The sequence below is a fragment of the Chelonia mydas genome, chromosome 8 (assembly GCF_015237465.2).
Source record: "Chelonia mydas isolate rCheMyd1 chromosome 8, rCheMyd1.pri.v2, whole genome shotgun sequence".
Classification (NCBI taxonomy): Eukaryota; Metazoa; Chordata; order Testudines; family Cheloniidae; genus Chelonia; species Chelonia mydas.
This window is the reverse complement of record NC_057854.1, coordinates 35933095-35947388: the sequence shown is the minus strand read 5'-3', so window position 1 is coordinate 35947388 and position 14294 is coordinate 35933095. Positions and strand designations below refer to the sequence as shown.

The 14294-nt window shown below is 49.1% G+C and overlaps 1 long non-coding RNA gene across 2 annotated transcripts; it reads right to left on the bottom strand.

Moving 5' to 3' along the window:
• Positions 1–2399: 2399 nt before the first annotated feature.
• Positions 2400–13575, bottom strand: LOC114019365. 2 transcript variants are annotated; one of them, XR_005226603.2, is made up of 4 exons: positions 8467–13575; positions 7093–7294; positions 6829–6993; positions 2437–5119 (listed from the first exon to the last, which is right to left on the bottom strand). It is a non-coding gene; the product is annotated as an uncharacterized LOC114019365 (long non-coding RNA). The 2 variants fall into 2 exon arrangements; XR_003564449.3 differs by having other exon boundaries at positions 2400–5119; positions 7093–13575.
• Positions 13576–14294: the final 719 nt, after the last annotated feature.

Here is a 14294-nt window from a genome sequence, read left to right as displayed (position 1 = left end):
GGGATAGATCGATAGATGGGATGTATGGGGATGAATGGATAGATAGGTAGATAGAGGTGGATGGGGATAGATGGGATGTATGGGGATAGATAGATAGATAGATAGATTAGATGGGATGTATGGGGATGGATGGATAGATAGGTAGACAGAGGTGGATGGGGATAGATAGAGAGAGAGATGGAATGTATGGGGATGGATGGATAGATCGATTAGATGGGATGTATGGGGATAGCTAGTTAGCTAGATCTAGACCTATGCTGGGGATCTTGACCTGTGCACAGCCCAAGCATTATGTCTCAGCATAGTGAGCAGAGCATGGTGGTCCACAAGCCTTACCTGTGCTGTCCTGATAATATGCTGCACACCCTGCAAGACCCATGCGCAGAGGTAGCCTTCTATCCACAGATCTCCCCCATGTGGCAGAGCTTGTTGCTGTCCAGTGGGACTGGTTTGGCACAGCTCGGAAGAAGTCACAGCAGCCGGCAGGACTCAAGGGATGGAGCCTGAAGTGTGGAGTCCGCCAAGGTCTCTGGTTTTGTATCCGTGTGGTGCCTTTGCCAGTGACAGGCGTGAACAGCTGATCGCCTGGCTCGGAGATGTGCCGCGGGCTATAGACTCGCTGACGATGACCTTCCACAGGCAGCTGGATCCCTCGGTGCTTTGGAACATGGGGGCTTGGTAATCAGACTGGGGTCGTGACTTTGCTGCCCTTCCCAGTTTACTGCATGGGAATGGGGTTCTAGCCAGATGCTGGCCAGAAGGGAGGGGAGTCCCAGTACGGCCACTGCTTTAGAAAAACCAAAGGCAGGCAGATGATTCAGAACTGAGTTCCATTAAACTCATCATTGATCCAGTGAGTAGGCTGGCCAGAGAGGGCTGCCCTGTTACTCTGGACCCTGTCTACACTCAGTCAAAAGCCCCTGCAAGAAGCCACTAGAGCAGCTGGACAATATCCAGCTCACACATTTTACAAGCACTGGTTATGCAACTGGGTGAAACGCCTGGGACGAGAACTTCAGCCAATGCTCTGTGCACCATGTAATATCGCACGTGTGGAAATTACCCAAAAGCCCCTGCTCCCAGCACCGGTGTGGAGCACTACGAACGCCCTGATCCATCCCTAATTGGAAGGCTCCATGTGTGGACACACCAGCACCATTCTGCAATGCTGTGTGGACCCACTAACCTGTTGCAAAGCGAAGTGATGCAGCAAACCGTGTCCTGCAGTCCAGGTCCCTGCAAAGTTTCCTTGTTTCATGGAAGAGCCCCCTGAATCCATAGCATAGGGAATCCGGTCTGTGATCAACTCTGATGTTTGTAGGCAAATAAACCTAGGATGCTGCTCCCAGGGATGACTTGGACTTTGCCATCGGAGAGCTGTGGACATTCCAGCCCCCCCCCCCCCCCCCACAGCTCTTTATGACATACACAATGGAATTTCCAGGCTGGTGGGGAGGGAGGAAGCGGTGGTCAGCGGAAGGAGGATGGTTTGGCTCTGTGTGGAGACTGTCTCTGTCACCACTCCCCAAACTCTGCCATATCCTGGCCCCACTTCCTTAACCAACCTGCAGGGCAGTGCTTTCAGCTATCTGTGTTAGGGATTGACAAGGTAGCATGGAACATTTCAACCTGAGGTTGCTAGTACAAACCCGGCCCAGGTGGGTGTGAACAATGCTCTTACTACTCTGATGACTATTTAGTAACTGATGTGAAATCAGTTTGGGGCCTCAGCTCATTGGCCAGGTGTCCGCATCATGAAAAATACCATTACAGTGGGCTTCGTTGTCGCCCATCTCTGAAGAGAGGCCAGAGGCAGTGGTGCAAATTAGGGAGTGGTTGGGAAACACTCCCTTCCCCAAGGTTTTCGCATTTGCTCAAAGTATTATAGGCCCGAGAGGTGAGGGGGCACAGACTGACCACTTTTAAGCAGTGGTCCTGTACTAGAGTGGCCCATACTGTTGCTCCGACCGCATGGTCACAGCACCACTGCAGTTTCACCCACCTGCTCCTCCGTGCAGATGTGATCTGGTGCATGGAGAGTTTGTACCTGTATGGCAGAGTCACTCAGAACTCGACTCCTGGTGGTGCTGGCTCTTGCACTGTGTGGGACAGACAAAGGGGAGATTCCCCGGCCAAGGGAGCCCTAGTGTCAGGGCAGGAATGAGTGGGGACCAGAATTGGGTTCCTGCCAGCAGTGGAGGGAGGGGCAGGGACTGGAATTTCCACACACCCGCCCCCCACCAAGAAATATCTGAATTGGTGCCACTGGCCAGAGGCTGAATGAGCCTGGACACTGACCTGAGCTGTCATTCTAGATGTGATTCCGCTCATGTCAAGATTGGGGTAGTGAATGTGTTAGAGAAATCTTACCCTTGTCTTGTTTTCAGTGGAATAATTTTAAAAGCAAATATTTTATTGTACTTCATAATAGTTTTAATTACAGTTTTGTATTTTTTTTGGCCAAGGTTTACAGAGTTACACATGTAGTTATGCATGCATTGGGAGCCTAATTTACACACGCAGTGACTGTGCTGGGGCATGCCATTGCATTAAATGCACATGTAAATGACCAGGAAGACATCTGGCAGGCCAGTTGTTTGTGTAGTTATTGCAATTCCCATGTGCAATTGTGCTAATGGTGCTTGCAGATCAAGTGTGGAAATGCATGCATAATTTTTGTATACACCATCCTGGAAATCTAGATCTGTGTTTTGCACACGACCTTGACCACGTGCGGTTGGGGGGGTCAGGGGGGAAGGAGAGGGGAAAACTTTACAGATAAAACCAAATTCCATGGTCTGCAAAGAACCACACTTTGGGCACCGCTAAAATAAAGCGTTGAATAGATCAAATGTGAAATTCAAGAGGCACCTTCAAACCCAGGGAGGCTCCTTCTTGCTCTCTGGGAATTCATGGGGCTGGCAAGCATGGTTGATTGGAAAGAGGAAGGTGAGGCATGGGAGCATATGCATATGCATCCTCTTTTTCTCTCTTGCACATAAAAAACAAAAAGGGAGTGACCGTAGATTCATAGGTTCTAAGGCCAGCCGGGACCATTGCCATCAGCTAGTCTGACTTCCTGTATAACACAGCCAGAGAACTGCTCCCAAACAATTCCTAGAGCAGATCTTTTAGAAAACCATCCAATCTTGGCTGGAAAATTGTTAGTGAGTGAGAATCCACCATGCCCCTTAGTAAATTGTTCCAATGGTTAATTACATTCACTGGAAAAAATTTACCGATCTGAATTTGTCTAGCTTCAGCTGCCATCTGTTGCATGGTGTTATACCTTTCACTCCTAGATTGAAGAGCCCATTGGTAGAGGCACCAAGCTATGGGCTCACTGCTGCTAAAATCTAAAACACGCTGGCTGGGACTCTGGGAGGGAGACATATTGCTTGAAATCAAACATAAAGCTGCTGTAGTTTCGACTGGGTGTAATGAAAAAACCAGCCACATGGTGGTAGTGCAGCCATCAGTTTGGCAGGAGAGTGCAAGGGGAAGCTCACACACTGCCCATGGGCCAGTTCTGTTTCAGGCGGGGATGAGCTGGCAGGGAAAAGGCAGCACCTGGTGACACCGGGCCAGGTTACAATGTGCCTGGCTATGGAGAGGGCACATTTGGTGTGACAGGCTCATTCAGATCCATGCAGCGACTTTGGGGTTTGACACACAGGGGCTGGGTGGCTCCTGGCTAACTGCCCCCCACAGGACACTGATCAGGGCAGCGTGACATGCCCAAGCAATAGCCTCAGGAGATGGTTGCTTTGGTGGGGAGTGGAGGAAGGGGTTTGACTGCGTGGAGGAGGGGTTCGGAGGTTGTCTTTGTGGCTGGGGATCAGACTGGTTTCAGCAGTTGGGATAACTTAGGCCGGGTATGTCTACACTACACACTAAGTCCAGGCTCTGACTCAGGTTTGAGCCGAAGCCCTGCTTCCGTCCACACACAAATCAATCTGGTTCAGCTTGGCAAGCATGCAAGACCTGGGTCCTAAGACCCTGCTAGGGGGTGGGTCAGAGCCCAAGTCCTGCTGTGAATCAGGTCCAAGCCCTGTCATTTTGCATGTGGACGCAGCTCAAGCTGCAGCCCTGAGTCAGACAGTCTGCATAGCACAGTACAGACACATTAGTACGGCTGTGAAACCTAAGCCCAGCATCTGGAAACCCAGGTTTACAACACGGTGTGGATGCTCAGGCACGGGCTTAGAACCACTGAGTCCACAGCCCGGGTCCACAGACCTGGATTTATAATGCAGTGGAGATGTACCCCTAGAGTCTAAGTTCTTTGGGGCAGGGTCCATGGCAGGGTCCATGCCTGTACCTTGCCTAGTACAGTGTGGCCCTGGCCCTAATACTCACAACAAGACAGGATGAGTTTAAAGGCATCTGAGGTCTTTAAGACAAGAATCATGATGGCTTTCAGTGGGAGCTGTGCTCCTAACCCCCCCCCAGACATTTTTATACCCCCACTCCATGCAATTGGACCTTACGGCTGAGATTGCAGGGGTGGATGGGTGCGAATTTTACTGCTTATTAGAGCTCTTCACTGGGACAATGTTATCTATGTAATGCAGAGGTTCCCTAGCTCTGGATCAAGGTCTGATCTCCATGACCCAGAGAACCCCTGAATAATTTCCATGAACTCAGTGGAGCGACTCCAGGATTGCACCAGAATCTCACCCCCTGATATTCTCTGTAGAAGGGGAAAGTGTAAGGGATACATTCCTTCTCCTTTCCCATTTCTTCCCGCCTGGTGTGACAATGGCTGGGCCAGAGTCAAGTGACTGATTCAGCCTCTTTCGCTGCTGTCAGGTCTGTACAGCCTAGTTCTGGCTCACTGCGGAACCTCCTGCCAGCCAAGTCCTTGATTCCCGGCTCACACTGTCTGGAAGGCACCAATTACGCTGACCCATCTTTTCTCCTTCTCTCCCTTCCAGACCAATTAGAATGTGTAGGTGTGAGGTTTTGCCATTAGCAACCCTGGTGGTTTATTCATGAAGCTCTTTGTGTTGCACTGGGAAATTAACCCATGAGGGAGGTGATCCTGGAGGCTACAGAGCCATCAAAGGCAGGAAATTCAGAGATTGGACTAATCCCTTTCCAACACCATCCTTCGTAACTGGAAAAAAATCATATGTGATCATGTAATTAAAGATGGTACCACAAGTTATATGTACAAGCAGGTTGAATTAAGGCTGCACAGACTACCTTAATTCAGGCATTTCCTAACTGCTGAGTGCTTGACTTTGAAGTCTTAATAATGTTTTTAAACACAGTTTTGTGTGTGTGTTTTCCTAGGGTTTTTTTTTAAAAAACAGAAATCCCACTGTCATCAGCAGGGATGTCACCTTTAGATCCACTGCAGGGACTTCTGCCACTTGAGCTAACAAAGTAACTGATAGCAGTAGTAGGTTGTTAGCCTCTCTTTGGATTACAGGGGGATTGGACATTTTGCCTGTGGGTTTCACAGTCCTTTGACAGCACAGGAATGGTGGGACTCAGGAATCTTGGACACAGACCTTTTGCCCCATCCTCCAACCTGTCCCTATCCTGTCTCTTCCCCACCCCCAACTCCTCGTCCTGTTCTCCTCACCTTCCCATCTCCACCCTCCAAGCTCCTCATCCCTGTCCAAGTCGTCTTGCCCAGCAAGTCATAGTCTCACCCCTCAGGACTCTTCATCCCAGTCCCAGTCTCATTGTCCTGCCATTCCCTTCCTGCCCAGACTCCTTGTCCCTGGTCTCCTTGCCCAGGCAATCCCAGTGTCTTGTCCGATCTCTCTCTCCCCCTTGCTCTCTGGCCTCCATGTTCCCACTGGTTCCCAGTCTCCCTCCCTGGGCTCCTCGGCCAATCTCTGTGTCCCCCTTCACTCCTCCTTCTCCCAGTATCTTTGCCCAGCCAGTCCCAGTCTCTTCTCCCAGTTTATTACCCAATCTCAGTCCCACTCCCACTGGCTCCCAGTCTTCCCCCTCCATTCCCCTCCCTGGCTCCCAGTCTCCCTGCCCTGCCAGTCCTGATCTGCTACCGTCCAACTCCCAGCCCCCTGTTTCCCTCTCCCCTCCAGTCCCAATCTCCCCCCACCAGGCTCCTTGTCCCCTCTGCATTTGACTCAGGGACCTTCCTCCTCCAGGCTGCCTTGGCATAGCACAGGGACATTGAGATCCCAGGGGGGATAAGTTCCCTGCTCTGAGTTCCAGTGTCCAGCCCCCACCCACCCTGCCTCAGCCCAGAACTGCAAGTGTAGGGAAAGTCCTGCTCCACCCGAGGCTGGAGCATGCCCCGTGCATATGGAACATTTGAGGAATTTAGCTACAAAGCTCTAGCACATCCCCACTGAGCATGTGTGAACTGGGATATTTTTCAAAGGCTAATAACTGGCCCAAATTTGGGTGGATTTTCACAGGGCTGACAAAAGGCACATCACTGACACAAAGGTCATCTCCTTGCCAAATGTCAAGTCCCTGCTCCAAAGCATGGGGGCGCTAGAGCTTCTCAAAGAAACAGACACCATCCCTGTTTCACATGTACTGAACAACATATTGGTCACTAGACTTGCTCTCGGAGACAGCTGCACTCTTTCTTGCAGGTGTACAGTGCACTCCTCCATCCATCCCATACGTGACCCCTGGTGCCACTGCATCATGGACTTATGAAACCCAGGTGAAATCCTGCCTAGCCACAGGGATGGTTCGTTGGTGTTTGTCCAACCTCCAGTGATGGGGATTCCACAGCCTCCTTAGGTAATCACTTCCCAGGCTTAACTATCCTTCCTTAGAAAGTTTTCCCTAATATCTAAACTGAATCTCCCTTGCTGCGATTAAGCCTGTTACCTCTTGTCCTGCCTTCAGTGGCCCTGGAGAACAATCGATCAGCATCTTCTTTAGAACAGCTTTTTAGATGTCTGAAGTCTGTTACCTTCAAATAATGACAATGGCCTCCTATGTCCAGCACTCAGGCTTTCTGAGTGGAGCAGGCTAGAGAAGAGCTAAGCATTCCTATTAGCAAGGTGAGCGAGAGAAATGAATGAGACCTCTGTGCACACAGGGCGCAACGCAGAACATTTCAGTGCAAAGATCTGCTTTCCAGTCACTTACCTGGCTTCTTTCCAACGAGCATCAGTGCAACAGTCAGTGTCCCACCCCATGGCTACTCCTTCCTCTCAGAGCTCAGTCCAGGACCTCCCCCGTAGAAAAGGATAAATAACAGCCAGTGTTCCCTCTTGCCTCCAATATGGGCAGATGAGAAAGAGCTGCCTCGGCTTCCTGATGTTGCATTGGCAATGCCTTCTCTCTCCACCTGTATAAAGTAGAAAAGATAATGCCCCTCCTCCGCTCAGGTAGCTGGTAAATCTCCCCCAAGATGGAGCTGATGGAGGGGACCAAAGCCAGGGCTACTTCCAGCTGCGCTAGCTCTCAGAAGCGCCAGACCTATGCCGGGGTCTCCTCCTGGAGCATGCTGCATAGGCTCATAGGGTACTTCTGTGCTGCATTGTAAACCCAGGTCTGCAGGACCTGGGCTTGTGGACTGGGTGTTTCCAAGCCCCCACCTGAGCATCAACACTGCATTGTGAACCTGGGCTTACAGGTGCTGGACCCGGGATTCACAGCTGTGCTAACGCAGTCATGCTGGGCTGGGCAGACCTTCTGATTCGGGTTTGTGGCTTGAGCTGCGTCCACACTGTAAACTGAGAGGGCTTGGACCTGGGTCACAGTGGGACTCAGGCTCTGACCCATCCCCCTAGCAAGGCCCTGAATGCTTGCTGAGCTGACTTAGGCTGATTTGTGTGTGGCTGGGAGGGGGGCTGGGCAGAGACCTGAGTCAGAGCCCAGGCTCAGTGTAGATATATACTTCAAGTGACAGCTGCACTGCAAGTGAGAGGAGGCAGGGTCACAACCTCAGCCACAAGAGCAGGGCATGCCAGATCATGCGTGACTCTGTACGTGACTGGTGCTGGTAGTACACAGAGGGGAGCTGGCCTTTCCTGGGGCTTCCCCTGCTGTCATGCTTGGGATCTCTGGGTGGATTTCTTCCTAGGGGCCTCTAACAGGGCTCATTGTTCAGCTGGCATTTTGGCTAGTACGAGGGTTTGAAGAAGGGGGTAGGGGAAAGCAGCAAGGAGAACAACAGGTTGGTGAGATCAAAGACTGCCTAGCTTTGATGGGCATGTTCCCTTGGGGCAGGTGGGCATGCCCCCTGGGGCTGTGGGGCTTTATAGCCGGCGCCAACTTTGCTTTGAAAATATAAGGCCAAAAGCCTGACAGCTTCATTCCTTGATGCCCATTAGGGTTCATGGCACAGTAGCAGAACTAATTCTGCCTTTGCTGTGTGTTTGACACCACACCAAGTTGTAACAGGGTCAGCTCAGAGCTAAAGCCACACTGATCAGCAATGAGGGGTCCACAGCCTTTTCAATTATAGGGCTGGGAGACGATGCTGCCAGCATACAGGGCTGGGATCAGTCAACTCACACAACACTGCCTCCCGCTGTCACTAAATGTCCCTCCTGGATTTGGCTGCAAGGGGAAGAGTGTGATTCCAGCACCAATTGTTTGAGGGTTAAAGACGATTCTCCGGATATAGTTGGCTCCTGTTTCATTTCCTGTGATGCAAGGAGAAGGCTGAGCATGGCTGCATGGACTATACCACATCTTCACCTGCACTGTGCTTCAGAAACATCCCTGAGAGGAGAAAAGGGAGCCCTGGTATTTTAAAAAGCTTTTCAGACCCATTCATCCCAGGAGATGCAATTTCCATTGAGTTTGCATACCAATATCTTGGTGTGATTGCTGGCCCTATGGAATAATGGGGGATCTAAAAAAGGGCTGATGAGAAACTTTCCTTGCTTCACCAGCAACTCAGTAAATGGCAATTTAAGTCTAATTAAAAGGTCCTTGGCACCAATTCATGGCCAGGTAATTGGGCTTGTAAATTATACACTGGTGTAGGTAGGTGTAACTGACATACCAAGGGGCAGAATGTATTATGGCAATGTGTGTAATTCACATCATGTCAGCATTTGGAATCTGAGATGAGTGGTGCAGTGCATGGAATCATAGTGGCAGGGGAGACAACATGCCTAGGATTCCTGACATTGCTTAGATCCACTTGCACTGCTCTAGCTGGGCCAAACGCTGTGGTCCGTGGTCAAACAGAACTCCCGGAAATCAGTGGGAGTCGGAAATTTTCCTTGTTTGGAAGTAGCTCCTGTGCACTTTTCAATCTGCTGACAGAAGGTGCTCTCTAAGGCAAAGAATTGATGGCTATTTGACACTCTGCAGTTCTACAAGGTGTCAGTCTATGAAGTTAGTGGCTGATTAAAATGAAACAAACTAAAGGAAATATGTCTCCCCCAGCATGTAGTCATGCTATAGAACTCACCCTGATGGTGTTACTGGAGGTTAGAAGGGCTGGCTAGCTGGTGAGCAACAATAACACTGGTAGTTATATTATACATGTTAGACATAGCTCATCAACTCTCATGCACCTGGGCACAAAGTGATTACTGCAGGAGTCAGGAAGGAACTAACTCACTGGCCACATGCATCAAATTGACGATGGGGATTGCCTTTCTCAGAAGTATCACATACTGGCCACTGGTAAAGGCAGGATGCAGGACTAGAGAGACCAATGATCTAGTTGTGTTGAGTAAATTCTATGAACGCGCAGACTCCGGAACGATAAAAAATCCCCTAAGCCATGAATCACAAACCGAATCACAAGATGAATCACAAACCGAAAACTCCCTATAACCCCAAACACACATCAAACTGACCCAGCTCTGGCTCAGTTTGTGATTTAGGCAGCAGGGGGCGCGTGAGACTAAATGAAATCCAGTGAATGCACCTGCTCTGCAAACAGCCAGTCCTCACGCTCTCTTCCCAACAAGCAGGAGAAAAGGAACTCAAAGGCCGGTGATGTAGCACCTCTGGGAGATTCGGTGGGGAATGCGAGCAAACATCCTACTCTTGTGAGTAGCAACTTCCTATTGTTAAGGTAGCAACATTTCAATTATGCTCCGCTGGGTTACGTCTGGGCCAGTGGAGGCAACTTGTGAATTGAAATATACATTCTTTCTCATCGCCCCTCCACCGTGACTCAAATTGCTAGGGATGGCAGGCCAAATCGGATCCTTTCACTGCAGAACTCATATTTTTTAAAGTCAAACTTACAATAAATGAGCCGTACTTGAATAGCAACAAGCCATGCTAGCAGGTGCAAAGACAGGCTACTCTCCAGTGGTTACAGGCACTCTGTCTTTGGGTTAGTACCTTACAGGGCAGTCCCGGCCTATTGCATGCCCTGCTGCAGTGGTAGTCTTCGGCAGTCTGGTTCTGACTCATCAGAGGCGAAGTGAAGCCTGCACTGAACATATCTAACTTGGGATGTGCTCATTTACATGTGCAGTCTGACTGATTAACTCTGCCGAAGTTGCCAACCCCGTGAAGCCAGTCCGAGGCGGTGTATAGAAATAGACTCGTCACATGCCAGTTTTTAGCCAGCCCTTTGCTAGGCTTTTTTTTGGCCTAGAGCTTTGATCTGCAGCTATTGTGGCAAGAGAAAAAACATTAAAAATCAATATGTTGTAACAGACCCCAGTTGTGACCGGCACAATGAATCATAGAATATCAGAGTTGGAAGGGACCTCAGGAGGTCATCTAGTCCAACCCCCTGCTCAAAGCAGGACCAATCCCCAAGTTTTGCCCCAGATCCCAAATGGCCCCCTCAAGGATTGAACTCACAACCCTGGGTTTAGCAGGCCAATGCTCAAATCACTGAGCTATCCCTCCCCCGCCCCCAATTTGAGCCCTGGGTGATAGCAGGGCTTGAATCTGGGATCTGCAGCACTAAAAGTACAAGTCACTTTGAACTAATGGAGCAACTTTCTTGGCATCCAGTCTGTAGCTGGCTTGTATCCTGGCTCAAACTAATGGCTAGCACAGAGGTTTTCAAACTGTGAGATGCACCCCTTCAGGGGATGTGGAGGAATGTTTGGGCAGGGGGGCGAATGGTGATGCCAGGCAGCTTGAGCCAGCCTCCATGGGGGGCTGGGAGGGAGCGCCACCTCCACCCTGACTCACCTTAGTGGGCCACCCAGCCTGTGGGTCAGGGTCAACATCTGCTGCAGCTGCACTGATTTCCGCTCCCAGCAGCCTCTGCACCCAGCGCTGGCTCCACCCCCAGAGACCGTCGCACATGCCTTCCCCCACCTGAAAACCCACTGGTCACTATCTGTGTATTTGAAACGTCCAGGTGTAGGTAATGTAATTAAAGCTGGGCTAAGGTCTCCGCTAGGTTTGTGAACCGTCCATCAAGGATACTTCGGCATGTGTCTATTTTTGTCTTGGTTTGGGGAGTGCAACCCCAAATTGTAACTCAAAGTGGGGGCTCAGCTCAGAAAGTTTGAAAACCGCTGCACTCGAGGGAAACACAGTCACATACTCTTAGCACGGACACTACATACTCTCCCTATGTGATATGCTAGTGGGGACTCTCTGCTGTGTATTGGGGTCCAAGCCCCACCTGGGTTGTATACATACAGATGTGCGGAAACTGAATCCAGAACCTTTTAGCACCAAAAGTATAAGCCTGTAGCATGTGATTTATGGGCTCCACTCCACTCAAGATCAGTGAGCAGCCAGGTCATATCCTTACCGAAGCCAGCCAGTGGAAGAAAATATGATTGAATACACTAAACCAGTGTATTACATAGTCACAATGTATTACATAGTCACCCACATTTCCGAGTTGCTGTAACAAAGTGTTAGCCATAAACTTATCATTTGTATTGCAGTAGACCCAGGTGTTGTCCAAACACCTCTCAGGCACAATAGCTAGCAAGCCAGAGCACAGGGGACTGAGCTAGAATCAGCCATTCTATTGAAAGGGACATTGTCAAGTATTGGTATTGTAATTATTTATTGTGGTAGCATCTAGAGCCCCAGTCCCAGACCAGCACCCCATTGGGCCAGGTGCTGCACAAACACAGAACATACAGTCCCTCTCTCACAGAGGTTCAAGTCTAGGCCCAGATGTTTGGTGTTGTAGGAAAGGAATTTACACTAAATGATGCCAGAAATGCTCATTACTTATATAGCCCTTCATCAAAGGTCCCAGCACACGTCAGCTGCTTAATTCCGAAACCTAACAAAATGAAGAGAAATATTTTTATTGTTTTCAAAATGTCCTGAAAACCAACCCTTCTTTTCTGTCCGCATCCCCCTGCAGAAGCTGACAGCTCGGCTAGTGCATGTGACTCAGAAATGGACAGTGAATAGGAAGTGAAACTGATCAGTCTCCTGTAAGTGAAGTACAAACGTAACGTATGAGTGCACCAGGAGAAAAGTATGTTCATTTATTTAAATTCCTTCCATTTTTACTAATCAGAGCTGTTATTAGCAACGTTTTTATTGTGGCCATTTCCCTTTAAGCCTGGGCTTTCCCTGTGTGAGGGCACAGACGAGTTATTAATGTATGTCTGTGTACTTAAAAGAACATAATATTTGCCATCCCCCATCAGACGCCTCCAGACTGGTAACCCAGCTCCAGTAGTAGCCAGCACCTTTCTCCTTGGTACCCGTTGGCCACTGGAATGGTGTTGATTTTGCTTCACAGGCATTCACGGGTTAGCTGGAGGTACCCACAACCGCGCCAACTTTGCTCGGGTTTGCAATGTGTTTGTCAGACAGCCTCCTGTGCCTCCTGGGTCTGATAGCAGGAGACAGATGGCTCGTCACCCCCTGGAGAGGGATCCTAGGAAGGCAGCATTCTGGATATGCTGCATGAGTGGGAACTGCGTCATTCCCGCGGGCAGAGCCTGACTGTGAGAGATTTCCATGATGTTCCAGATTCACAGCTCCCTTAAAGGGCGATACCTGGCTAGACAGCATGAGAGATTGCTGCAAGGGGCTGCACAGCGACAGCAGCAGTTACTCTTGGGCCTGCCTGGTTATCTGTTTCCAACAAACTCTGAATCTGGGCCAGCATAAGCCGTGACAGCAGTAAACCTCCAGCTTCCATTAGCTGCTGCCAGATCTCAGCAAAGAGATGGAGATGCCCATAATCTCTGGAAACTGAAAGGAATTATACAGTAAAACCAAACCTGGGAGCAGGAGCTTTTGTGCAGCTCCCCAGGACTCAAACCTCAGTTAAGCCACAGTGAAAAGCCATGTTCTTGTGGATGCTTTGGCGACAACAGGATAAGGCACAATCAATCAACAAACAAACAAACAAACAAACAAACGTCCAAACAAGATATCTAGAGGGAGCCCTATTATGGACTGGCCCATTGGCTCTCAACCTTTCCAGACTGCTGTACCCCTTTCAAGAGTCAGATTTGTCTTGTGTATCCCCAAGTTTCACCTCACTTAAAAACTACTTGCTTACAAAATCAGACATAAAAATACAAAAGTGTCACAGCTCACTACTACTGAAAAATAGCTGACTTTCTTCATTTTTACCACATAATTATAAAATGAATCCATTGGAATATAAATATTGTACTTACATGTCAGTGTATTGTATATAGAGCAGTATAAACAACTCATTGTCTGTGTGAAATTGTAGTTTGTACTGACTTCGCCAGTGCTTTTTATGTAGCCTGTTGTAAAAGTAGGCAACTATCTAGATGAGTTGATGTACCTTCTGGAAGACCTCCACATACCCCCAGGGGTACATGTATCCCTGGTTGAGAATAGCCCAATTGTAGCTCAGTGCTACAGACTGCAAACTCTAGGGATACCTTCCTAAATGCACCCTGGGAAGGAAAGAGCATCCCTGCCCCTTCACTTCAGCACAGCCAGAGCCTGGCTGCAGGAGCAGGCTATCTGTTGCCTGTGTGTACTGAAAAATCATGAGGCATTGGTACTTGACATTTCCTTTTAAAAAAAAACCCTTCACTTTTATGAAAGAAGTTCCAAGAGTGAGAGAGCAAACAGTGGCTGAGGCTGTTTGGAAGCTAGCACACTTCTCACTAACTCCAGTTGCTCTCCAGCCCAGCTTCTGTCTGCAGACTAATCAAACACAGGGGGTAGGATATAACAGTAGTTGCAACAGTATGTCACATTTTACTGTGCACTTCTAGTTCAATAGTAGTTCACTCCTACTAATAGGAGCTCACATGGATTCTAGTTTAGCTCCTATGCATATAAATGGAGAACCATATAACTCTTGAATTGCTGGAGTACATCTGCAATGCTCCTGTCTGCTCCCTGTAAACAATTCTGCAAATCAAGTCTCCCAGGAAGTTTCCTATTTCTTTCTTAGTAAAATCCTCACCTGGGAAGTATTGTCTCTAACA